The sequence below is a fragment of the Balaenoptera borealis genome, assembly GCF_965194805.1.
Source record: "Balaenoptera borealis genome assembly, chromosome: X".
NCBI classification, from domain to species: Eukaryota; Metazoa; Chordata; class Mammalia; order Artiodactyla; family Balaenopteridae; genus Balaenoptera; species Balaenoptera borealis.
The window spans coordinates 55,803,557-55,829,148 of record NC_138881.1 but is presented as its reverse complement, the minus strand read 5'-3'; the positions used below and the strand labels follow the sequence as shown (position 1 = coordinate 55,829,148).

The 25,592-nt window shown below is 38.5% G+C and overlaps 1 long non-coding RNA gene across 1 annotated transcript in view; it reads left to right on the top strand.

Annotated features, from left to right (window-relative positions):
- Window positions 1-13,633: 13,633 nt before the first annotated feature.
- The window catches only part of LOC309620433, a 479,238-nt gene continuing 467,279 nt past the window's right edge, over window positions 13,634-25,592 (top strand). Inside the window, exon 1 of the long non-coding RNA XR_014239550.1 lies at window positions 13,634-14,136. This is a non-coding gene — a long non-coding RNA (uncharacterized lncRNA). The remainder of the gene's footprint in view (window positions 14,137-25,592) is intronic.

Genomic DNA, 25,592 nt, shown 5'->3' with positions numbered 1-25,592 from the left:
ATTGAGAACAATGTTGTCTGTGTGTTTGTCATATATGGCCTTTATTATGTTGCAGAAAGTTCCTTCTATGCCTACTTTCTGGAAGGTTTTTATCATACATTGGTGTTGAATATTGTCAAAAGCTTTCTCTGCATCTATTGAGATAATCATATGGTTTTTCTCCTTCAATTTGTTAATATGGTGTATCACATTGATTGATTTGTGTATATTGAAGAATCTTTGCATTCCTGGAATAAACCCCACTTGATCATGGTGTATGATCCTTTTAATGTGCTGTTGTATTCTCTTTGCTTATTTTGTTTAGGATTCTTGCATCTATGTTCGTCAGTGATATTGGCCTGTAGTTTTCTTTCTTTGTGACATCCTTGTCTGGCTTTGGTATCAGGGTGATGGTGGCCTCGTAGAATGAGTTTGGGAGAGTTCCTCCCTCTGGTAGATTTTGGAAGCGTTTGAGAAAGATAGGTGTTAACTCTTCTCTAAATATTTGACAGAATTCGCCTGTGAAGCCATCTGTTTCTGAGCTTTTGTTTGTTGGAAGATTTTTAATCACAGTTTCAATTTCAGTGCTGGTCATTGGTCTGTTCATATTTTGTATTTCTTCCTGGTTCAGTCTCGGAAGGTTGTGCATTTCTACGAATTTGTCCATTTCTTCCAGGTTGTCCATTTTATTGGCATAGAGTTGCTTGTAGTAATCTCTCATGATCCTTTGTATTTCTGCAGTGTCAGTTGTTACTTCTTTTTCATTTCTAACTCTATTGATTTGAGTCTTCTCCCTTTTTTTTCTTGATGAGTCTGGCTAATGGTCTATCAATTTTGTTTATCTTCTCAAAGAGAAAGCTTTTAGTTTTATTGATCTTTGCTATCGTTTCCTTCATTTCTTTTTCATTTATTTCTGATCTGATCTGTATGATTTCTTTGCTCCTGCTAACTTTGGGGTTTTTTCTTCTTCTTTCTCTAATTGCTTTAGGTGTAAGGTTAGGTTGTTTATTTGAGATGTTTTTTAAGGTAGCACTGTATTGCTACAAACTTCCCTCTTAAACTGCTTTTGCTGCATCCCATACACTTTGGGTCGTCGTGTTTTCATTGTCATTTGTTTCTAGGTATTTTTTGATCTCCTCTTTGATTTCTTCAGTGATCTCTTGGTTATTAAGTAGTGTATTGTTTAGCCTCTATGTGTTTGTATTTTTTACAGATTTTTTTACTGTAATTGATATCTAGTCTCATAGCGTTGTGGTCGGAAAAGATACTTGATACGATTTAAATTTTCTTAAATTTACCAAGGCTTGATTTGTGACCCTAGATATGATCTGTTCTGGAGAATATTCCATGAGCACTGGAGAAGAATGTGTATTCTGCTGTTTATGGATGGAATGTCCTGTAAATATCAGTTAAGTCCACCTTGTTTAATGTATCATTTAAAGCTTGTGTTTCCTTATTTATTTTCATTTTGTATGATCTGTCCATTGGTGAAATTGGAGTGTTAAAGGCCCCTACTATGACTGTGTAACTGTCGATTTCCCCTTTTATGGCTGTTAGTATTTGATTTATGTATTGAGGTGTTCCTATGTTGGATGCGTAAATATTTACAATTGTTATATCTTCTTCTTGCATTGATCCTTTGATCATTATGTAATGTCCTCCTTTGTCTCCAGTAGTAGTCTTTATTTTAAAGTCTATTTTGTCTGATATGAGAATTGCTACTCCAGCTTTCTTTTGATTTCCATTTGCATGGAATATCTTTTTCCATCCCCTCACTTTCAGTCTGTATGTGTCCCTAGGTCTGAAGTGGGTCTCTTGTAGACAGCATATATATGGGTCTTGTTTTTTTATCCACTCAGCCAGTCTATGTCTTTTGTGTTGAGCATTTCATCCATTTACATTTAAGGTAATTATTGATATGAATGTTCCTATTCCCATTTTCTTAAATGTTTTGGGTGGGTTTGTTATTGTAGGTGTTTTCCTTCTCTTGTGTTTCTTGCCTAGAGAAGTTCCTTTAGCATTTGTTGTAAAGCTGGTTTGGTGGTGCTGAACTCTTTCAGCTTTTGCTTGTCTGTACAGATTTTAATTTCTCCATCAAATCTGAATGAAATCCTTGCTGGATAGAGTAATCTTGGTTGTAGGATTTTCTCCTTCATCACTTTAAATATGTCCTGCCCCTCCCTTCTGGCTTGCAGAGTTTCTGCTGAAAGATCAGCTGTTAACCTTATGGGGATTTCCTTGTGTGTCATTTGTTGTTTTTCCCTTGCTGATTTTAATATATTCTCTTTGTATTTAATTTTTGATAGTTTCATTAATATGTGTCTTGGCGTGTTTCTCCTTGGATTTATCCTGTATGGGACTCTTTGTGCTTCCTGGACTTGATTAACTATTTTCTTTCCCATATTAGGGAAGTTTTCAACTATAATCTCTTCAAATATTTTCTCAGTCCCTTTCATTTTCTCTTCTTCTTCTGGGACCCCTATAATTCGAATGTTGGTGTGTTTAATGTTTTCCCAGAAGTCTCTGAGACTGTCCTCAATTCTTTTCATTCTTTTTTGTTTATTCTGCTCTGTAATAGTTTTTTTCACTATTTTATCTTCCAGGTCACTTATCCATACTTCTGCCTCAGTTATTCTGCTATTGATCCCTTCTAGATAATTTTAAATTTCATTTATTGTGTTGTTCATCACTGTTTGTTTGCTCTTTAGTTTTACTACATCCTTTTTAAGCCTTTCTTGTATTTTCTCTATTCTATTTCCAAGATTTTGGATCATCTTTACTATCATTATTCTGAATTCTTTTTCAGGTAGACTGCCTATTTCCTCTTCATTTGTTAGGTCTGGTGGGTTTTTACCTTGCTCCTTCAACTGCTGTGTGTTTTTCTGTCTTCTCATTTTGCTTAACTTACTGTGTCTGTGGTCTCCTTTTTGCAGGCTGCAGGTTTGTAGTTCCTGTTGTTTTTTGGTGTCTGTCCCCAGTGGTTAAGTTTGGTTCAGTGGGTTGTGTAGGGTTCCTGGTGGAGGGGACTAGTGCCTGTGTTCTGGTGGATGAGGCTGGATCTTGTCTTTCTGTTAGGCAGGTCCACATCTGGTGGTGTGTTTTAGGGTGTCTGTGGTCTTATTATTATTTTAGGCAGCCTCTGTGCTAATGGGTCGGGTTGTGTTCCTGTCTTGCTAGTTGTTTGGCATAGGGTGTACAGCACTGTAGCTTGCTGGTTGTTGAGTGAAGCTGGGTCTTGGCGTTGAGATGGAGATCTCTGGGAGATTTTTCACTGTTTCATATTACGTGGAGCTGGGAGGTCTCTTGTGGACCAGTGTCCTGAAGTTGGCTCTCCCACCTCAGAGGCACAGCCCTGACGCCTGGCTGGAGCACCAAGAACCTTTCATCCACATGGCTCAGAATAAAAGGGAGAAAAATTAGAAAGAAAGAAAGAAGATAAAATATAATAAAATAAAGTAAAATAAAATAAAATAAAATAATTAAAAAGAAAAATTAAAAAACAATTATGAAGAAAAAATTTTTAAAATGTAAAAAAAAAAAAAAAAAGGACAGAGAGAACCCTAGGACAAACAGTAAAAGCAAAGCTATACAGACAAAATCACACGCAGAAGGATACACATACACACTCAGAAAAAGAGAAAAAGGTAAACACATAAATATATCTTTGCTCCCAAAATCCACCTCCTCAATTTGGGATGATTCGTTGTCCCTTCAGGTATTCCACAGATGCAAGGTACATCAAGTTGTTTGTGGAGATTTAATCGTCTGCTCCTGAGGCTGCTGGGAGAAATTTCCCTTTCTCTTCTTTGTTCGCACAGCTCTCTGGGTTCAGCTTTGGATTTGGACCCGCCTCTGCATGTAGGTTGCCTGAGGGCGTATGTTCTTTGCTCTGACATGGCGGGGTTAAAGGAGTAGCTGATTCGGTAACTCTGTCTCACTCAGGCCAGTGGGAGGGAGGGGTATGGATGTGGGGTGAGCCTGCGGCGGCAGAGGCCAGCGTGACGTTGCACCAGCCTGAGGCGTGCCGTGTGTTCTCCGGGGGAAGTTGTCCCTGGATCACGGGACCCTGGCAGTGGCGTGCTGCACAGGCTACCAGGAGAGGAGGTGTGGATAGTGACCTGTGCTTGCACACAGGCTTTTTGGTGGTGGCAGCAGCAGGCTTAGCATCCCATACCCGTCTCTGAGGTCCGCGCTGATAGCCGCGGCTCGTGCCTGTCTCTGGAGCTCCTTTAAGCGGCACTGTTAATCTCCTCTCCTCGCACACCAGGAAACAAAGAGGCAAGAAAAAGTCTCTTGCCTCTTCGGCAGCTCCAGTCATTTTCCCCGACTCCCTCCCGGCTAGCTGTAGTGCACTAGCCCCTTCAGGCTACGTTCATGCAGCCAATCCCAGTCCTCTCCCTGGGATCCACCCTCCTAAGCTGGAGCCTCAGCTCCCTGCCCCTGTCTGTCCCGGTGGGTGAGCAGACAAGGCTCTTGGGCTGGTGAGTGCTGCTTGGCACCAATCCTCTGTGTGAGAATCTCTCTGCTTTGCCCTCTGCACCCGTTATGCTGAGCTCTCCTCTGTGGCTCCGAAGCTCCCCCACTCTGCCACCCACAGTCTCTGCCCTTGAAGGGGCTTCTAGTGTGTGGAAACCTTTCCTCCTTCACGGCTCCCTCCAGCTGGTGCAGGTTCCATCCCTATTCTTTTGTCTCTGTTTTTTTCTTTTTTCTTTTGCCCTACCCAGGTACGTGGGTAGTTTCTTGCCTTTTGGGAGGTCTGAGGTCTTCTGCCAGCGTTCAGTAGGTGTTCTGTAGGAGCTGTTCCACATGTAGATGTGTTTCTGATGTATTTGTGGAGAGGAAGCTGATCTCCGCGTCTTACATTTCCACCATCTTGAAGCTCCTCTGACCCATTGTTTTTTTAATAGCATATTGTTTAGTCTCCATGTAATTTTTTTTTCTCAATTATTTTCCTGTGCTTGATTTCTAGTTTCAAGACTTTGTGGTCAGAGAAGATGCTTGAAATAATTTCTATACTGTTAAATTTGTTGAGGTTACTTTTGTGCCCTAGAATGTGGTCAATCGTAGAGAATGTTCCATGGGCACTTGAAAAGAATGTGTATTCTGTTTTCTTTCTTTTGGATGTAATGTACTGAAAATACCAGTTAAGCCTAACTGTTCTATTGTACTATTTAGAATCTCTATTGCCTTATTGATTTTCTGTCTAGAATATCTGTCCATTGATGTGAGTGGGGTGTTATAGTCTCCTACTATAATTGTATTCTCATCAATTTTTCCTTGTATGTCTGTTAGTATTTGTTTTATGTATTTAGGTTTTCCAATATTAGCTGCATATATGTTGATGAGTGTTAAATCCTCCCTTGTATTGATTCTTTTACCATTATATAGTGTCCTTCTGTATCAACTACAACAAATAATCCAAAAATTTATATGGAATCATAAAAGACCCAGATTTGCCAAAGCAATCCTGTGGAAAAGAACAAAGCAGGAGGCATAACTCTCCCAGACTTCAGACAATACTACAAAGCTACAGAAATCAAACGAGTGTGGTATTGGTACAAAAACAGACATATGGATCAATGGAACAGAATAGAGAGCCCAGTAATAAACCCACACACCTTAGGTTAATTAATCTTAGACAAAGGAGGCAAGAATATAAAATGGGAAAAGACACTCTCTTCAGCAGTTGGTGCTGCGAAAGTTGGACAGCTGTATGTAAATCAATGAAATTAGAACACACCCTTACATCATGCACAAAAATAAACTCAAAATATCTTAAAGACTTAAACATAAGACAAGACACCATGATACTCCTAGAAGAGAGCAGAGGAAAAACATTCTCGGGCATAAATCATTCCAAGGTTTTCTTAGATCAGTCTCCCAAGGCAATAGAAATAAAAACAAAAATAAACAAATGGGACCTAATCAAACTTACAACATTTTACACAGGCAAGGAAACCATACAAAATGAAAAGATAACCTATGGAATGAGAGAAAATATTTGCAAATGATGCAACCAATCAGAGCTTAAACTCCAAAATATACAAACAGCTCATACAATTCAACAACAACAACAACAAAAACGAACAACCAAATTGAAAATTGGGCAGAAGACCTTAAGAGACATCCCTCCAAAGAAGATATACAGATAGCCAGTAGGCACATGAAAAGATTCTTAACACCATTAATTATTAGAAAATGAAAATCAAAACTACAATGAGATACCACCTCACAGCAGTTAGAATGTCCATCATTAAAAAGTATACAAATAACAAATGCTGGAGAGAGTGTGGAAAAAAGGGAACCCTCCTATACTGTTGGTGAGAATGTAAGCTGGTGCAGCCACTATGGAAATGAGTATGGAGGTTCCTCAGAAAACTAAAAATAGAGTTACCATATGATCCAGCAATCCCACTTCTGGGCATATACCCAGACAAAACTATAATTCAAAGACATGAATCTTCAAAAAAATACATGCACCCCTATGTTCATAGCAACACTATTTACAATAGCCAAGACATGGATCTAAATTTAGATCCCAGGGATCTAAATTTTCATTGACAGATGAATGGATGAAGATGTGGTACATATATACAATGGAATACTACTCAGCCATAAGAAGGACAAAATAATGCCATTTGAAGCATCATGGATGCTACTAGAGATTTTCATACTAAGTGAAGTGAGTCAGGAAGAGAAAGACATATATCATATGATATCACTTATATGTGGAACCTAAAATATGGCACAAATGAACCTATCTACAAAACATAAACAAACTCACAGACATGGAGAACAGACTTGTGGTTGCCAAGGGGGAGGGGGAGAGGGAGAGGGATGGACTGGGAGTTTGGGGTTAGTAGTTGCACACTATTACATTTAGAATGGATAAACAACAAGGTTCTACTGTATAGCACAGGAAACTATATCCAATCTCCTGGGATAAAACATAATGGAAAAGAATATAAAAAAAGAATGTAAAAAAAAGCAGATGTAAAATTTTAAATGAACAAAATAAAAATTATGAAGCTGAAAAATACAATAAATGAAATGGAAAAATCACTGGAGGGGCTCAGTAGCAGATTAGCTCTTTGAGGTGGCAGCAAAAGAATCAGTGAACTTGAAGGTATTTTGTTTGGTTTGAAATTATCCAGTCTGAGAAGCAAAAATAAAAGGGAATGAAAGAAAGTGAACAGAGCTTAAGGGACTTATGGGACATCATCAAATATACCAACATACATATAATGGGAGTCCCAGAAGGAGAGAAGGGACAAAAGGGGGCAGAAAGAATACTGGCCAAAATTTCCCAAATTTGATTAAAAACATTAATCTACACATCTAGGAAACTCACTGAATCCTTATAAGGCAAACTAAAAGAGTTCCACACATAGATACAAAATAAACTATCAAAAGTCAAAGACAAAGAATGAATTTTGAAAACAACAGGAAAGAAGCAACTCGTCACATACAAGGGATCCTTGATAAGATTAACAACTGTTTTTTCATCAGAAACTATGGAGGCCAGAAGGATGTGGAATGACCTGTTCAAAATGCTGAAAAAAAAATTGTCAATTCTATATCCAGCATAGCTATACTTCAAAAATCAAGGAGAAATAAGGACATTCCCAGATAAACAAAAACTGAGAAAATTCATTGCTGATAAACCTGCCCTATAAGAAAAACTAGAGGGAGTCCTTCAGGCTGAAATTAAAGGACACTAAAGAGTACCTCAAATCCATATGAAGAAATAAGGAGGAATGGTAAAGGTAACTACATTAATAAATATAAATTTACTATAAATGGTTTTTTTGGTAATTCTTTTTTTCCTCCTGTCTCATTTAAAAGACAACTACATAAAGTAATAATTATAAATCTGTGTTTATGGGCATACAATGTATAAAGGTATAATTTTATGACCATACCACCACAAAGAGGAGGGAGATAATAGTGATATAAGTTTTTGAATGAATTGTATTGCAAAAGGATTCACATCCTGGCTTGCAAAAACCCATTATCATTTAATATCTGAATCAACTATGGGTTCCAGAACTGAATCAGGGGGATGACTACAAATGCTGAATAATCCAGAAGAAGGAATACTCTCCAACACCCACTTCAGAACTTACACAGGTAATAATGAACATCGAAGAACCAGAGACTGCAGAGAACAATAGACCAAAGTGTCACTCTCAAGAAATAGCCAGGAACCTCCAGGCTAAACTACAAACTTACTTACACTGCCTTGGCAGGGAAGTTTTCCAGTTCCTGCCCACTGAGACTTGATAATTTCTTTGTACCAGTGACTACTGTGTGTTTCTCATTCTTCCCTTTTCCAAATGAAAAGTGTTATTAAGAGGTAGATAATATATATCATAGTTTATAGATCACTAGACTTTATGAAGATGCACTCAAATCTGATGGAGAGGACTGTGTATCATCCAGAGATTCTGAACTTTGAGCCATATTTAGCAACTGGGGGAAACTTTGGCTTGTCTTCCCTGGGAGAGGGTGATTGTGCTCTCTGTTTTGAAAGAAGAATTTGGGTGTTCAAGTCAAAGGAAAGTATCCCTAAAGAATTTTAGTTGCTTCCCCATTATCCATCTCCCTCTCATGATCTCCCATTTTCCATGGTTGGAATGCAGACATGATGGCAGGAACTGGAGCAGTCACCTAGGACTATAAGATGAAAGTCATGGTTTTTAAAATTGACAGAGAACAAGGTACAAGAAGCTTGGGTACCTGTCACTGTCAAATACCTATACCTATGATGTCCTGGTATAAATATAAGTAGTGTATCATGTGAGAGATAAATAAATATCTATCTCATTTAAGCCATTGTATTTTGAGGTTCTTTCTGTTAGTCAATCATGCATTCTAAATAATACAGTGTATGTGTGTATGAGGAGTGCAGTTTGGAATCAAGTGGTGAGGGAAATTATACAGTGAACACAAAACACAAAGTAATATCTCAGTCAATTATCCTGCCACAATCCTCCACAGAGTAGGAGATGTACTGAGTTCTGATAAGTCTCTGAGGAGGTTTCCTCTAATGGCTCTTCTCTTTTTTCTGGGATCAAAATGGTTTATTTAACCAATTGTTTATCCAGAGTAGGAGTAGAATTGTGGTTTTATTTTGTGCAGTGAGTTTTGGCAATTGGACTTGGAAATTTTAAAGAGGAACCCCACTGTCATCTCCTTTCCTCTGCTCCTCCTTTAGACTGGGTCCTACAGGGCTCAAAGAGATTAAGTTATTTGCTGAAGTTACACATCTAGGGAGACACAGAAGCAGAATTGGAACTCAGGTCTGCCTGATTCCAAATTCTTTTCTCTTAGACTCTATGCTTTCCTAACTTGTGACTGCATTCCACCACTCACTGACAGACTTCCTGGATGGGGGGGCAGCTCTTTCTAAGTAGTGGGCACTGCCTTGCTGGGCTGTCTGCCTGATTGAATCTCAACTGAACCATGACTATGTCTCACCCCTCTACCATTGTGTTTGGCTTGCCTGACTGCACATCTGGAATTGGCCTCTTTTTTCTTAGCAGGTGGGAATCATGTTAGGTACCTATGCCCTCTTCTGCATTGTTGCAAGAAGACATCATGCCTTGCATTCTGATATCAAGCAACCCTTACATTCTCATATGCCCCAAGCTGTCTGGGCATAGAGGTACAAGCAGTGCTTATCTTATAGAAACATATGTAGATTGATATGAAGGGTATAAGGAAGGTCTTCTGCTGTGACATATCAGCTCCCCTTGCTTCTCAGACTGAAGTACAGAATTATCCTGTGAATGTACGATTCCTTTGGTTTAACAATATTATTTTCTTACATATTGTTTTAAAGTAAATATTTTAATAAACTAACATTGAGTATGTCTTATGTGCCAAGCCCTGTGCTTAGGACATTACGTGTGTTATCCATATAGCAGTCCTCTTGTAGCCAGGATTGGTGATTGCTTCTACACTAGCAATTCCCTCCTCCTCTTTGCTGTCAGATCCCTAATGGACTCAGTGGTAAGTTCTGATTTGTCTACATTAAAAGTGGTGTCAGTGAGTGGTTTAAAGATGGGCCTGTAACCCAATTTTGAAACAGGACGAGTCTTCTCAGAAGCATAAGGGAAAGTATAGCTCCTTTTCTTTTGCTAGATCAGGGTTTCTGAACAGCTGGGTTAACCAATGACATTTGAGACTAGATAATTCTTTGTTGTTGGGAGCTGTCCTGTGTGTTAGAGGAGATTTAGCAGCATTCATAGCCTCTAACTTCCAGATGCCAGTAGCAAACCCCCTGATTTGTAACAATTAAATAATGTCTCCAAGCATTGTCAAATGTCTCTTGGGGGGCAGAGTTATCACTGTGTGAGAGCCAATCTGCTGTATGTTATTGGCTCTAAATATGATGCCTGAAAGTGTGGCATCAATTTGATTACTGAAGGGAGTCAACCTAAAGAAGAGCTGACACACTGAGAATGTGATAGTAGAAAGGTGGAAAGAACCTGGGATCTTGTATTTGTAAAGCCACTGAAATACCAACATTTGAGTTGCCTTACCTAGGACTTCTTGCTATGAAAAATTGTACAGTCCTTACTATTTGCATCAGTTGGGTTAAGATTTTATGGTTAATTGCAGATATTCCCCTCATCTTCCTCTTTAAGTTCTCTCTCTCCAATAGAATATTTCTGAACAAAAGAATTATTAAAGAATACAAATTTTGACTGAAAAAAATTTAGGGGAGATGAAGGAATGAGTTTATATGACACACACCTCAGCAAAGGAATTCAAAATTACCAAAAATGACAATGTTTAATACCTCAAATTCATCTTTTCTCTACTTAGCCATAAATTTCTCTGACATCTCCCTCCTTTTTTTCTTTTACCAACATAGTGTTCAGTGTTCACATGCTCCTTTCTTATGTAATATGCAAAGAAGTTCTGCTCTACCCTAAACTTGAATACTTTCCTCATCTCAATGCTCAGAAAAAAATACTCTTGAGGTTAAATAGACCCATCATCCTCAGATGGATAGAACATTTCTTTTCACTTCAGCATACACCCAGGGGGCTCAGATAATGGGTAGAACAGTTTGGAAGGGAAGTGTTGAAGGGAAAAGCAAATTCTCATGGGTAGAGGGGTTGATGGACAGGCTTCCAGTCTGTCTCAAAACTCTCTATTCTAGTTTTCCATTTCTTTCCCCACATGGTTTAATGAAAAATAGGACAATAGATTGAGACTCAGGAGATGTTACAGTTCCAGGTCCATCACCACGTCATTGTTTGCCTTTAGGAAAGCTAACTGACTGCTCTAGAGTCTCAGTTTCACCACTTGTAAGATTATCTGAATAATTGATAAGGACTGTAGCACTGATATTCTGTCATCTTATAATGCAAGATGTCTAGTTCCTACACGAGCTATAGGGCAAGATATAGTTCTGTAATTTGAAAGAAGGAGAGAGAGAGCAAGAAGTAGAAGAAAAGAGTGAGGAAGGAGATGGAACTTAGCAACAGGCTGAGGAGTTGAGAAGGATACATACAGAGCAGCAAATAAAACCTCTTTGGAGAAAACCAAGCTAACATATTCTTGGGATTCCAAAAAGGCCTACTACCAGAAGACCAGCTCAAGGCATTTGTCAGGACTGAAAATGCAGCTGAAGTGCTCATGAATTATTTGGTCTCCACTTCCATCAGCAGGGCTTTTTACATTGCTGAACCATTGTCTGTGATTGAGGCAACATAAAGTATAACGATCATTATAAAGGTAATGCTTGAATACAGGACCCTGGGTAGTGTGCTGGTGAGAGTTCTACTGCCCAGGCTGTTTATATAATTACTCTAGAACCCTTGAAAGACCCCAAGGGGGCCCCATGACTCTATCGTTTTTCTCTTAGCATATTCACTTCATTCGATTATTCCTTAGCATCAGTTGGCTTTTAATAAGCTGCATTTGTCACGTTGCCATTATGCAATTCAGTGGTTGTAGTGGAAATGAGAACATTTACATTCTAACACTGAATACTTTTGGAAATGGATGGGGACTGAATTAGAGCTTAGGGATAGAGGCAGAGAAAGAAGAAAGGTGTTAGAAAGGATTGGGACCTGGGCTTGACGCTGCCATTGAATCTCTGAGGAACTTTGGCTGGTCAAGATCTTCCCCTCCTTGAGTCCCAGTTACCTTAACAATAAAATGGGAGTGCTGGCCTGGACCAGTAGACATGAAAATGTACTCCTAAGATCCTGTAGTTCTGTGGAGTACTTCAGGGAACACCTGGAATAAATATGTCTATGTATATCTGTGTGTTTATATTCTTTGTGAGACTTCATTTTTTTTTTTAAATAATTTTCTTCTTTAAAAGTTAGAAAACCAGTAAGCCAGATAAGAATTTTGGCTGCTTTGACATTCTAGAATTATCATGTTTTAGCACTGAGCCTCATCTCTCTCTCCCAGAATCCACCTAGCCATAGAAAAGTATAATTAATGGAAGGGGTGGTAGTGGTGAAAGAAAGAGAGTTTATACAATACACTGGATTATGTTGTAATTAGGGAGAAAACATTTCTAAATTCAAGACAGAAGAAAATTAAAAGGAAGAAGGAGACGCTGGAGACAAGGGTAGATTTCCATAACTGTGCATAATATGTTGTTAGATTATCTATTAAGCTATCACAATGAACTAGGAAGCCTCTTTCTTTTTACCACCAGTGTCCTCCCTACCTTTCTTCTTTCTGATAGAGCTTGACTACTCGAGAAAAATTCCTTTAGAGGTACTCTATAAGGCTATCCCATTTTTTAAATTTTCTTTTTGTTCTAACTGGAAAAAAAAGTTTTTTCTTATTAAAAACTAATTCGGAGAGGAGAAGATGGCGGAAGAGTAAGACGCGGAGATCACCTTCCTCCCCACAGATACATCAGAAATACATCTACACGTGGAACTGCTCCGATAGAACACCCACTGAATGCTGGCAGAAGACGTCAGACCTCCCAAAAGGCAAGAAACTCCCCACGTACCTGGGTAGGGCAAAAGAAAAAAGAAACAATAGAGACAAAAGAATAAGGATGGGACCTGCATCAGTGGGAGGGAGCTGTGAAGGAGGAAAGGTTTCCACACATTAGGAAGCCCATTCACGGGCGGAGACTGTGGGTGGCAGAGGGGGGAGCTTCGGCGCCATGGAGGAGAGCGCAGCAACAAGGGTGTGAAGGGCAAAGTGGAGAGATTCCTGCACAGAGGATCTGTGCTGACCAGCACTCACCAGCACGAGAGGCTTGTCTGCTCACCCGCCGGGGCGGGCAGGCGCTGAGAGCTGAAGCTTGGGCTTCAGTCGGATTGCAGGGAGAGGACTGGGGTTGGCGGCATGAGCACAGCCTGAAGGGGTTAGCGCACCACAGCTAGCCGGGAGGGAGTCCAGGAAAAGGTCTGGAGCTGAGGAACAGGCAAGAGACTTTTTCTTGCCTCTTTGTTTCCTGGTGTGCGAGGAGAGGGGATTCAGAGTGCTGGCTAAATGAGCTCCAGAGACAGGCGTGAGCCGTGGCTATCAGCACTGACCACACAGACGGACATGAAACGCTAAGGCTGCTGCTGCCGCCACCAAGAAGCCTGTGTGCAAGCACAGGTCACTCTCCACACCGCCCCTCCTGGGAGCCTGTGCAGCCCACCACTGCCAGGGTCACGTGATCCAGGGACAACTTCCTCGGGAGAACGCGTGGCATGCCTCAGGCTGGTGACACCAGCTTCTGCTGCTGCAGGCTTGCCCCGCATCCGTACCCCTCCCTCCCCCTGGCCTGAGTGAACCAGAGCCCCTGAAACAGCTGCTCCTTTAACCCCGTCCTGTGTGAGCAAAGAACAGACGCCCTCAGGCGACCTACACACAGAGGCGTGGCAAAATCCAAAGCTAAACCCCGGGAGCTGTACGAACAAAGAAGAGAAAGGGAAATTTCTCCCAGCAGCCTCAGAAGCAGTGGATTAAAGCTCCACAAACAACTAGATGTACCTGCATCTGTGGAATACCTGAATAGACAACGAATTATCCCAAATTGAGGAGGTGGACTTTGGGAGCAAGATATATTATTTTCTCCCCTTTTCCTCTTTTTGTGAGTGTGTATGTGTATGCTTCTGTGTGAGATTTTGCCTGTATAGCTTTGCTTTCACCATTTGTCCTAGGGTTCTGTCCGTCCGTTTTTTTTTTAACTTAAAAAGTTTTTTCTTTTATTCTTAATAATTATGTTTTATTTTCTATTTTAATAACTTTATTTTATTTTATTTTATCCTCTTTCTTTTTTTCTTTCTATTTTTTCTCCCTTTTATTCTGAGCCGTGTGGATGAAAGGCTCTTGGTGCTCCAGCCAGGCGTCAGGGCTGTGCCTCTGAGGTGGGAGAGCCAAGTTCAGGACACTGTTCCACAAGAGACCTCCCAGCTCCACGTAATACCAAACGATGAAAATCTCCCAGAGATCTCCATCTCAACACCAAGACCCAGCTTCACTCAACGACCAGCAAGCTACAGTGCTGGACACCCTATGCCAAACAACTAGCAAGACAGGAACACAACCCCATCCATTAGCACAGAGGATGCCTAAAATCATAATAAGGCCACAAACACCCCAAAACACACCACCAGACGTGGACGTGCCCACCAGAAAGACAAGATCCAGCCTCATGCACCAGAACAAAGGCACTAGCCCCCTCCACCCGGAAGCCTACACAACCCACTGAACCAACCTTAGCCACTGGGGACAGATAACAAAAACAACAGAAACTAGGAACCTGCAGCCTGTGAAAAGGAGACCCCAAACACAGGAAGATAAGCAAAATGAGACGACAGAAAAACACACAGCAGATGAAGGAGCAAGGTAAAAACACACCAGAACTAACAAAGGAAGAGGAAATAGGCAGTCTACCTGAAAAAGAATTCAGAATAATGATAGTAAAGATGATCCAAAATCTTGGAAACAGAATAGACAAAAATGGAAGAAACATTTAACAAGGACGTAGAAGAACTAAGAGGAACCAAGCAATGATGAAAAACACAATAAATGAAATTAAAAATACTCTAGACGGGATCAATAGCAGAATAACTGAGGCAGAAGAATGGATAAGTGACCTGGAAGATAAAATAGTGGAAATAACTACTGCAGAGCAGAATAAAGAAAAAAGAATGAAAAGAACTGAGGACAGTCTCAGAGACCTCTGGGACAACATTAAACACACCAACATTCGAATTATAGGGGTCCCAGAAGAAGAAGAGAAAAAGAAAGGGACTGAGAAAATATTTGAAGAGATTATAGTTGAAAAGTTCCCTAATATGGGAAAGGAAATAGTTAATCAAGTCCAGGAAACACAAAGAGTCCCATACAGGATAAATCCAAGGAGAAACACGCCAAGACACATATTAATCAAATGATCAAAAAATAAATATAAAGAAAACATATTAAAAGCAGCAAGGGAAAAACAGCTAAAAACACACAAGGGAATCCCCATAAGGTCAACAGTTGATCTTTCAGCAGAAACTCTGCAAGCCAGAAAGGAGTGGCAGAACATATTTAAAGTGATGAAGGAGAAAAACCTACAACCAAGATTACTCTACCCAGCAAGGATGTCATTCAGATTTGATGGAGAAATTAAAAGCTTTACAGGCAAACAAAAGCTGAGAGAGTTCAGCACCACCAAACCAGCTTTACAACAAATGATAAAGGAACCTGTCTAGTCAAGAAATATAAGAGAATGAAAACACCTACAATAACAAACCCAAAACATTTAAGAAAATGGGAATAGGAACATACATATCGATAATTACCTTAAATGTAAATGGATTAAATGCTCCCACCAAAAGACACAGACTGGCTGAATGGATACAAAAACAAGACCTATATATCTGCTGTCGACAAGAGACCCACTTCAGACCTAGGGATGCATACAGACTGAAAGTGAGGGGATGGAAAAAGATATTCCATGCAAATGGAAATCAAAAGAAAGCTGGAGTAGCTATACTTATATCAGATAAAATAGACTTTAAAATAAAGAATGTTACAAGAGACAAGGAAGGACACTACATAATGATCAAGGGATCAATCCAAGAAGAAGATATAAGAATTATAAATATATATGCACCTAACATAGGAGCACCTCAATACATAAGGCAACTGCTAACAGCCATAAAAGAGGAAATCGACAGTAACACAATAATAGTGGGGGACTTTAACACCTGACTTACACCAATAGACAGATCATCCAAAATGAAAATAAATAAGGATACAGAAGCTTTAAATGACACAATAGACCAGATAGATTTAATTGATATTTATAGGACATTCCATCCAAAAACAGCAGATTACACTTTCTTCTCAAGTGCGCACAGAACATTCTCCAGGATAGATCACATCTTGGGTCACAAATCAAGCCTTGGTAAATTTAAGAAAATTGAAATCGTATCTAGTATCTTTTCCGAGCACAACATTATGAGACTAGATATCAATTACAGGAAAACATCTGTAAAACATACAAACACATGGAGGCTACACAATACACTACTTAATAACCAAGTGATCACTGAAGAAATCAAAGGGGAAATCAAAAAATACTTAGAAACAAATGACAATGGAGACACGACGACCCAAAATCTATGGGATGCAGCAAAAGCAGTTCTAAGAGGGAAGTTTATAGCAATACAAGCCTACCTCAAGAAACGGGAAACATCTCGAATAAAAAACCTAACCTTGCACCTAAAGCAATTAGAGAAAGAAGAACAAAAAATCCCAAAGTTAGCAGAAGGAAAGAAATCATAAAGATCAGATCAGAAATAAATGAAAAAGAAATGAAGGAAACAATAACAAACATCAATAAAACTAAAAGCTGGTTCTTTGAGAAGTTAAACAAAATTGATAAACCATTAACCAGACTCATCAAGAAAAAAAGGGAAAAGACTCAAATCAATAGAATTAGGAATGAAAAAGGAGAAGTAACAACGGACACTGCAGAAATACAAACGATCATGAGCGATTACTACAAGCAACTCTATGCCAATAAAATGGACAACCTGGAAGAAATGGACAAATTCTTAGAAATGCACAACCTGCCGAGACTGAACCAGGAAGAAATAGAAAATATGAACAGTCCAATCACAAGCACTGAAATTGAAACTGTGATTAAAAATCTTCCAACAAACAAAAGTCCAGGAACAGATGGCTTCACAGGCGAATTCTATCAAACATTTAGAGAAGAGCTAACACCTATCCTTCTCAAACTCTTCCAAAATATTGCAGAGGGAGGAACACTCCCAAACTCATTCTACGAGGCCACCATCACCCTGATACCAAAACCAGACAAAGATGTCACAAAGAAAGAAAATTACAGGCCAATGACACTTATGAACATAGATGCAAAACTCCTCAACAAAATACTAGCAAACAGAATCCAACAGCACATTAAAAGGATCATACACCATGATCAAGTGGGGTTGATCCCAGGAATGCAAGGATTCTTCAATATACGCAAATCAATCAACGTGATACACCATAATAACAAATTGAAGGAGAAAAAACAAATGATCATCTCAATCAATGCAGAGAAAGCTTTTGACAAAATTCAACACCCATTTATGATAAAAGCCCTGAAGAAAGTAGGCATAGAGGGAAATTTCCTCAACATAATAAAGGCCATATATGTCAAACCCACAGCCAACCTCGTCCTCTATGGTGAAAAACTGAAACCATTTCCACTAAGATCAGGAACAAGACAAGGTTGCCCAATCTCACCACTATTATTCAACATAGTCTTGGATGTTTTAGCCACAGCAATCAGAGAAGAAAAAGAAATAAAAGGAATCCAAATTGGAAAACAGGAAGTAAAGCTGTCACTGTTTGCAGATGACATGATACTATGCGTAGAGAATCCTAAAGATGCTACCTGAAAACTACTAGAGCTAATCAATGAATTTGGTAAAGTAGCAGGATACAAAATTAATGCACAGAAATCTCTTGCATTCCTATACACTAATGATGAAAAATCTGAATGTGAAATTAAGAAAACACTCCCATTTACCATTGCAACAAAAAGCATAAAATATCTAGGAATAAACCTACCTAAGGAGACAAAAGACCTGTATGCAGAAAATTATAAGACACTGATTAAAGAACTTAAATATGATACAAATAGATGTAGAGATATACCATGTTCTTGGATTGGAAGAATCAACATTGTGAAAATGACTCTACTACCCAAAGCAATCTAGATTCAATGCAATTCCTATCAAACTACCACTGGAATTTTTCACAGAACTAGAACAAAAAAAATTAACAATTTGTGTGGAAACACAAAAGACCCCGAATAGCCAAAGCAATCTTGAGAACGAAAAATGGAGCTGGAGGAAACAGGCTTCCTGACTTCAGGCTATACTGCAGAGTTACAGTAATCAAGACAGTATGGTACTGGCACAAAAACAGAAACATAGATCAATGGAACAGGATAGAAAGCCCAGAGATAAACCCACGCACATATGGTCACCTTATCTTTGATAAAGGAGGCAAGAATATACAGTGGAGAAAAGACTGCCTCCTCAATAAGTGGTGATGGGAAAACTGGACAGGTACATGTAAAAGTATGAAACTAGAACTCTCCCTAACACCATACACAAAAATAAACTCAAAATGGATTAAAGACCTAAATGTAAGGCCAGACACTATCAAACTCTTAGAGGAAAACATAGGCAGAACACTCTATGACATAAATCACAGCAAGATCCTTTTTGACCCAGCACCTAGAGAAATGGAAATAAAAACACAAATAAAGAAATGGGACCTAATGAAACTTAAAAGCTTTTGCACAGCAAAGGAAACCATAAACAAGATCAAAAGACAACCCTCAGAATGGGAGAAAATATTTGCAAATGAAGCAACTGACAAAGGATTAATCTCCAAGATTTACAAGCAGCTCATGCAGCTCAATAACAAAAAAACGAACAACCCAATCCAAAAATGGGCAGAAGACCTAAATAGACATTTCTCCAATGAAGATACACAGATTGCCAACAAACACATGAAAGAATGCTCAACATCATTAATCATTAGAGAAATGCAAATCAAAACTACAATGAGATATCATCTCACACCGGTCAGAATGGCCATCATCAAAAAATCTAGAAACAATAAATGCTGGAGAGGGTGTGGAGAAATGGGAACCCTCTTGCACTGTTGGTGGGAATGTAAATTGATACAGCCACTATGGAGAACAGTATGGAGGTTCCTTAAAAAACTAAAAATAGAACTACCATACAACCCAGCAATCCCACTACTGGGCATATACCCTGAGAAAACCATAATTCAAAAAGAGTCATGTATCAAAATATTCATTGCAGCTCTATCCTCAATAGCCAGAACATGGAAGCAACCTAAATGTCCATCACCAGATGAATGGATAAAGATGTGGCACATATATACAATGGAATATTACTCAGCCATAAAAAGAAACGAAATGGAGTTCTTTGTAATGAGGTGGATGGAGTTAGAGTCTGTCATACAGAGTGAAGTAATCAGAAAGAGAAAAACAAATACAGTATGCTAACACATATATATGGAATCTAAGGGGAAAAAATAGGTCATGAAGAACTTAGTGGCAAGACGGGAATAAAGACACAGACCTACTAGAGAATGGACTTGAGGATATGCGGAGGGGGAAGGGTAAGATGTGACAATGTGAGAGAGTGGCATGGACATATATACACTACCAAACGTAAAATAGATAGATAGCTAGTGGGAAGCAACCACATAGCACAGGGAGATCAGCTCAGTGCTTTGTGACCACCTAGAGGGGTGGGATAGGGAGGGTGGGAGGGAGGGAGATGCAAGAGGGAAGAGATATGGGAACATATGTATATGTATATCTGATTCACTTTGTTATAAAGCAGAAACTAACACACCATTGTTAAGCAATTAAAAAAAATAAAAAGAAACTAATTTGGAGAAATGATGTCAGCAGCAATGGCAAGACCTGGGAAATTCAGAGCTTGTCCTTCCACAGAAACAGTGGAAAAACTGTCATAATCAGCTTATTGGCTGAAACCTAGTAGGAATTCTTTGTGATATTTTACCTTACACTTTCTATATCACTCCCTCCCTGGTTTGGTGGCAGCTTGAAGAAGGCATCCTGCATTTCTGATGTTGCTTCTTGGTACCAGAGGGAGCAAAGCCAAGCTTATTCTCAAAGAACTGTAGTTCCTTGTTTTGATGTGTTTGGTGGCTCCCTGAAAGACTAATGCAAAGGTCTTACCTTTATTTCACCTGACTTGAAGTCTCTTGGGTTGATAAACACAAAAGGTGTTTGCCAAAAATATTTAGACAAATGAATCAGCCATTGCTGCTTGGAACAAAGATATCAATTGGGGCAAAGAGTAGACACACCAGAAGCCTGAGAGGAAATATGGGGAGTGGGATGCTATGGGGAATAAGGGCTTTGGAAGCTTCCACATATCCCTGAGCATCTAGAAGTCCACATGCATGTCCAGGCCAGGGCATACACTCAAAAAATACCTAAGAAAGCCCTAAGTTTTTTGTTTTGTTTTTGTTTTTTTTACCTCTGTATGACCTCCAACCTCTGGACAAATGGGAAATGAAGGTGAAAGCAGTGTTGTAAACAACCAAGCTGAATGTTGAGGCAACCCATGACTTACAACACATTTAGAGCCCAGCCACAAAACCCGGGAGGTTTTATTTTACTTCAGTCCTTTAAGAAAATCTTTGTCAATTCACTTGCTGACTACTAAGCTAATAGAACAGTAACCTAGTGATCACAGAAGAGAATGAATATAGTAGAAAAAAATGTAGAAAAGTCACTAAACAAACAACTACAATCTACAACAAACAACAACAACAAACCCTGGGAAGGGGGAGAACACCATGTTTTTCCTTTTTCCACATCATGATATTCAAAATGTCCTGTTTCAAACAAAAACTTAGGAGGCCTGCAAAGAAATAAGAAAGTGCAGTTCATTAACAGAAAAAAAGAAATTAATAGAAATTATCCCTGAGGAGGCCCAGACATAACACTTAATAGATAGACTTTAAATCAGTTATCTTAAATAGGCCCAAAGAGCTACAGAAAACCATGTACAAAGAAAATAAAGGAAACCAGGAGAATGATGTCTCATGTCTCACCAAATAGATAATATAAAAAAAGACATATAAATTATAAAAGGAAGCAAATAGATATTCTGGAGCTAAAAGTAAAATAACTGAAATAAAAATTTTACTAGAATGGTTAAACAGCAAACAGAAGATAGAATCAATAAACTTGAATTTAACTCAATTGAAGTTATCTAGTCTGAGGAGCAGAAAGAAAAACTACTTAAGAAAAATGAACAAAGCCTGGGGGACCTGTGAGACACCATCAAGCGTACCAACATATACAGGATGGGAATTCCAAAAGAGATAGAGAGAAAGGGGAAGAAACAATATTTGGAGAAATAGTGATGCCCAAACTGAACCTCCCAAATTTGATTAAAAACATTAATCTACATTTCCAAGAAGCTCAATCATCTCCATGCAGGATAAATTCAAAGAAATTCACTCTGAGACACATTATAATCAAATTGTTGATGGCCAATGACTAAGAGAGAATCTTGAAAGCAGCAAGAAAAAGTTGACTCATCACGTACAAATGGTCCTCAGTAAGATTAACAGCTGGTGTTTCATTATAAACAATGGAGGCTAGAGGGCAAACATAGGAAATATTTCAAGTGCTGAATGAAAAGGCTGTCAGCCAAGAATAGTACATCTTGAAAAACTGTCCTTCAAAAATGAAGGAGAAATTTAGATAATTCTGATAAACAAAAGCTGAGGGACTTTATCACTAGTAGGAATGCATTACGAAACATGCTAAAGGTAGTCTTTCTGGCTAAAATGAAAGAATGCCATACAAAGAAATGCAGAACACCAATATATAACAGCAAACATTAGTGTATTTTTTATTTTAAACTCTTTTTTCTATATTATTTAAAAGAAGGTACATAAAACAATAATTATAAATATGTTAGTTGGCACACAATTATAAAGATGTAATTTGTGATGATAATAACAGCACAAAAGAGGAAGGATAGAGCTGAAAAGTAGCAGAGATTTTGTGTACCAATAAAACTACATTGTTATAAATTTAAGATGTTAATTGTAATCGCTGGAGTAACCACAAAAGTAACTAAGAAATATATAGAAAAGGATTTCAGAAAGGAATTGAAATGATACACTATGAAAAACCAACTGAATTACAAAAGAAAGCAGTAATGGGGAAACGGGAGAACCAAAAATATGAGGCGTACAGAAAATAAACCAAAATGGCAGAAATCAGTCCCTTAATAATTACTTTAACCTGTAAATGGATTAAACTCTTAATTTAAAAGGCAAACACTGGAAAAATGGATTTAGGAAAACATGACCCAAGTATATGTGGTCTAAAGAAACTCACTTTAGATCTGAAGAAACAGAGAAGTTTAAGGTGAAAGGATGGAAAAGATATTCTATGCAAATAGTAACTAAAGGAGAGCTGAGGTAGGTATACTAATATCTGACAAAATAGACATTAAGTAAAAAAATGTTACAGGAGACAAAAAAAAGAAATTATATGCCAACAAAAAGTTCAATACATCATGAAAATATAACAATTATAAACATACACACAACAAAAAAACTCCTAAGTATGGACAGAATTAAAAGAAGAAATAGAGAATTTTACAGCAGTAGTTGGAATCTTCAATACCCCACTCTCAATAATGGATAGAAACTATAGAGAGGAGATAAATAAGGAAGTATAGAAACTATAGAGAGAAGATAAATAAGGAAGTAGTGGATTTTGAGCAACATTATGAACCAACTAGACCTAACAGATATATATAGAACATTCTAATAAAAAACCAGCAGAATACACATTTTTCTCAAGTGCACATGGAACATTTATCAGGATAAAATGTATATTAAGCTATAAAACTGGCCTAAAATTTTCAAAGATTGATGTCATACCAAGTATCCTTTATGACCAAAATGGTATGAAACTGAAAGTGAGTAAGAAAGAAGGCTGGAAAATCGGAAGGAAAACTGGAAAATTTATAAACATGTGAAAACTAAACAACACACTCTCCAAAAATCAGTGGGTTGAAGGAGAAATCAAATGAGAAAGAAGAAAATATCTTGAGACAAATGAAAATGAAAATGTAGAATATCAAAAATTATGAGATGCAGCAAAAGCAGTATTAAAAAAGAAGTTTATGGCAGTAAATGCCTACAATAAAAAAATGAAGAAAGATCTCAAATAAACAATCTAACTTTACATATAGAAAAAGAAGAACAAACTAATCAGAATGAAGAAAATTATAAAGATTAGAGCAGGAGTAAATGAAATAGAGAGTGGAAAAACAATAGAAAATTCAACAAAAAATGAGTGTTTTTAAAATAAAAAATGAACACATCTTAAGCTAAACCAAGAAAAAAGAAGACTCAGATAAATAAAATCAAATTTGAAAGATGAGATTTTAAATTACAGTTGATTCTACAAAAATAAAAAGGATTATAAGAGATTACTACCAATAATTTGGATAACCTAGAAAGATGGACAAATTCCTAGAAACATAAATCTACCAAGATCGAATCATGAAGAAATAGAAAACTTGAACAGATCTATAACTAGTAAGGAGATTGAATCAGTAATCAAAACTTCCCAACAGTGCAAAGCCCAGGACCAGATGGCTTCACTGTGAATTCTAACAAACAGAGAAGAATTAAAGCTAATCCTTCTCAAACTCTTCCAAAAAGTTAAAGAGGAGGGAACACTTCCAAGCCTGTTTTATGAAGTCAGTATTACCCTGATATAAAGCCAAGCAAAAATACTATGAAAAAAGAAAGCTATAGGCCATTCCTTATGAATCTGGTGCAAAAATCCCCAGCAAAACTCAAGCAATCCAAATTCAACAACACACTAAATGGATCATATACCATGGCCAAGTGGGATTTATCCCTGGGATACAAGGATGATTTAGCATATAAAAACCAAAGTAATGTGATCTACAACATTAACAGGATGAAGGATAAAATAAATCTAGAGATCTGTGTTATAAAAATGTGCATATTAACAAAATGTACTGTACACTTAAAAATTTGTTAAGATGGTAGATCTTGCATTATGTGTTTTTTATGACAACAATTAAAAATACTTTACAACAAGGAATTGGAAGAAAAATAAGTGACTCAATCAAACAAGATTCCTTTAATCTTAAAAGTTTTACAATTATACAAGTAAGAATTGTATTATTTTTAAATGAATGAGCCATGTTCTTATCAAAATTATTTAAAAACTCTACTACATATCAGTTTCATTATATAAATTTAAACTTCTCTGGATGAAATCAAATGAAAGTGTTAAAAGAACATGACTACAGAAAAAATAAACCTAAAGGAATTAGAGAACTGCCAAGGTAGCCAGAACTTGAGCATATAAGATCCTGGAGAGACAGAGAAGAAGTAAGTCTGACACACAGAGAAATAAATCTGACATTTATATCTCCTCTTTTCCTCTTAAGGCTACTTTGTAACAGGCACAAATTTGAGAGGTTGAAAAGCTCATCAGAAAGCACAACTAAGAGTTCGAGAAGATGGACTAGAGCTTCAACTGTCTCACAGAGCTGGGGAGACAAAATTTTACCTCAAAACCTATTAAGTTTGAGAGGAGACAACCTGAGGGGACAGGAACGAGGAGCTCAACAACTGGGAATGCCCCTGGAAGAAGCCCGGAGCACCATAGAAGCAAAGCAGCATTGTTAAGTGATGTGCAAAGGGTGGGGCCTCCATCACAACCTCTCTCCCCACAAACCAGCCCCTGCTTCCACAGTTACTGGGGGTGGCTTCTGCCAGAGAGAGCGCACATGCCCCAGTTGTTGCTGCTTTATCCTCCTCCAGCCTGAGTGAGCACGTGTGCTCCAGTTGGTAGCCGCCTCCTGCCAGCCCCTGCCTCTGCAGGCACTGGGAGGGGCTCCCAGTCAAGTGAGTGTGCATGCCCTTCCTGTCCCACCAGATGAGCCAGAGTGCCCCCTGTTGCTGCCTTTGCCCCCTCTCGCCTAGGCTGGGAGTTCATGCCTGAGGATGGCCCACACACAGAGGTGGGGCCCAAACCAAAGCTGAACCCCAGGAGCAGTGTAACTAATGAATAAGAACTGAAGTCACTCCTTGCAGCCGCACAAGCCGCAGATTAAACACTCGCAATTGGCTTGGTAAACGCAGCACCTGCAGAACATCTGAATGAACAATGAGTGCTCCTGCAACTGAGACGGGTTTAGCTTTAATAGATGTAGACTTTGTGGGCATGTACACGAGGGAGTTTGGCCATTTCAGAGTCTGAGCTACCCCCACAGTGCCCACATCAGGTACAGAGACCTACCTAGAGGTTTTGGATGGTCTCCTGGGGAGGCAGCATTTGGCTGTAGTTCACCATGGGGGCAAGGATACTGGTAGTGGAGGCTCCAGGGGCATTTTTTGTAGGTGTTGTTTTTTTATTTTTTATTTTATTTTCTTAAAAAAATTTAATATATTTTTTATTTTTCTATATTTTTGAAATTTTATTTTGATTTTGAATTTTTTGGGTTTTGTTTTGGGGTTTTTTA